The sequence below is a fragment of the Octopus bimaculoides genome, chromosome 16, assembly GCF_001194135.2.
Source record: "Octopus bimaculoides isolate UCB-OBI-ISO-001 chromosome 16, ASM119413v2, whole genome shotgun sequence".
Classification (NCBI taxonomy): domain Eukaryota; kingdom Metazoa; phylum Mollusca; class Cephalopoda; order Octopoda; family Octopodidae; genus Octopus; species Octopus bimaculoides.
Genome location: NC_068996.1, coordinates 44,714,557 through 44,717,129, shown reverse-complemented (window position 1 = coordinate 44,717,129; position 2,573 = coordinate 44,714,557).

Here is a 2,573-nt window from a genome sequence, read left to right as displayed (position 1 = left end):
AGCATCGTCGTCGTCATCGCCGTCATTACCAGAATGGTTGTCGTCACCATCATCGTCGTCACCATCATTGTCGTCGTCATCATCGTCCTGAACCATCATCATCGTCATCATCATCATCGTCATCATCATCATCATCATCATCATCATCATCATCATCATCATCATCGTCGTCGTCGTCGTCGTCGTCGTCGTTACTATCATCATCCTCGTCGTCGTCGTCGTCAACCATCATCATCATCATCGTCATCATCATCATCGTCATCATCATCATCATCATCATCGTCGTCGTCATCGTCGTCGTCATCGTCATCATCATCATCATCATCGTTATCATCGTGGTCGTCGTCGTCGTCATCACCATCATCATCATAATCGTCGTCGTCATCACCATCATCATCGTTATCGTCGTCGTCGTCACCATCATCATCGTTATCGTCGTTGTCGGTGATATCGTCATCGATGGAGTCTTCATAGTCTTCATCGTTCCTATCATCACCATTGTAATCATCATTGTCATCGTCTTTGCCTCTACTTCTGTTTCTTTGTAATATCAGTACATCATGTTTTCTCTATTCCTCTGAGAGGAAGAAGATCCTCTTTGCAAACTTCTATTATCTATTATCATTTTTTACCAATTTCAAGACTTCCGGTGGAATCGAAGCTACAATGACTTGATGAATTACTATTGGTCTATTTTCTGGTAAATGTATCATAAAGATTCCAACACAGAAGCTGCAGTATTCTTTTTGAGAATTGCGTAGTTTTAAACTCAGTCATTGATAGCTGGAATTTTTCTTCACACATTCCACCGAAAATCCAGTCTAGAAAAGTGTAGGTACGAAAACACTTCAAGAATTTTGCCGTAAGTTTAAGACTTAGCTATACTCAGTCTCGTTCAGTAGATCTAGCAATGTTGATGTTGCGGGTCGTAGAATCGCAGTTGTGAATTGTGTATCAGGTGGGATTCAGTGGAGAGCACGTTTTCTTGAAAATTCCTCGACAGATCGCTATCACAAAAAGTACTGTTCTACACTAATATCTAATATCTAATGGCTGTGCAGCTTCATTTCTGACATAATTACGTGAATGTTTTTTCTCGTAGTTAGTGGCATAAGTCGCTCACTTTACCAACAAATTCCATCAATCCAGAGTTCAGACAATAAGTAGTTTAATAGATGCTAGTGCTTGCAAGGAGTGTGTATCCACAGCACAATGTTGTAAGTGACCAGATGGAATATAGTGTTTGTGGCGGATAGTCTTGAGAAGTGCCAGTTCCTCGATATCTCTTTGATAACTCTTTGCAAGGTAAATTTCACTTCTATAAGCAGCGTGAGTACTACATATATATATATATATATATATATATATATATATATATATATTGGTTTTAAATTGTGGCACAAGGTGGGCAATTTCGGGGGAGGGGTAAGTCAATTTTATCGACCCCAGGGCTCAACAAGCACTGATTTTATAAACTCTGACAGGCAAAGTCAACACCGGCGACATTTGAACTCAGAACGTAAAGGTGGACAAAGTGCCACTAAGCATTTTGGTGGAATGCTAAATATTAGCAAGTGTTCTGTCAGCTTCTTGTCTTCTGACAGAAAGACGTTCCTCTAGACTCCCTCTAAGAAATCTTATGTAGTGTTTCTCAACACTAACTTGGGTTTCATAATAATAGAGATACCGCCATTGTTAAAAGAGTCCATTGCTGTGCTCTTCTATAGAAGAATCATTAGGTCTGCCATACAATTTAGGCAGGCAGACGCCGAGAAGATTACATTTCAGGCAAATTTACATGATCTGTTTAGAGCTGAACAAACTAGAAATAATCATACAGTAATTGCGTAATTGTTGAGACCTAAACTCAAATCTCTCCTGACTTAGCAGATATGTTATCAACGGTTACTGGGCTTTTTTTTTTGTACCTAAAATTACATAATCAAATATATCTTCCGTTTATATGATGCTAGGGTTTGATTTGAAAGGCATCTGTATGTTTATTTGTGTCAGGTCAAGCTACGTGCGTAGAGATTTCCGTAGAGGTTCATTCAGTAATTTAGTGATTTACAGTGCTGAGACAAAAATCTTCCGGTAATTTTTCAAATACAGAACACTGATATTATATTAATATCTATGAATGTTGCCTATGAAAGCTTTAAAATGTTTCATATCACAGAGCCTTCTTCTAACAATAAGAACAGAGGTATCTTTTCATTTGCTTCTTCTATACTCATAATTTCCATTCATGTTTAATCTATAATATTTTTTTTTTCAATTTTTACTTTCTTCACATCTTTTGAACAGTGCTATGAAAGAAGTAAAAAATTCACTGCTTCACGTGTTGTTACCATGTTTTCTTAACATAGATCTCTGTTCAGTAAGGAGAAAACAGAGCAGTTCATTTATCTAGCAAAATAAAAAGGAATAAAGATGAAAGAAAACAATAAGTTTACGCCATTTTAGGTTTAACTTATTGGAGTTCTCTCAAAATTACAAAGAGGAAAAATCTTATCTCCCGGCTTAGATACAGCAATATACATACATACACATATATATGTATGTCTGTATAT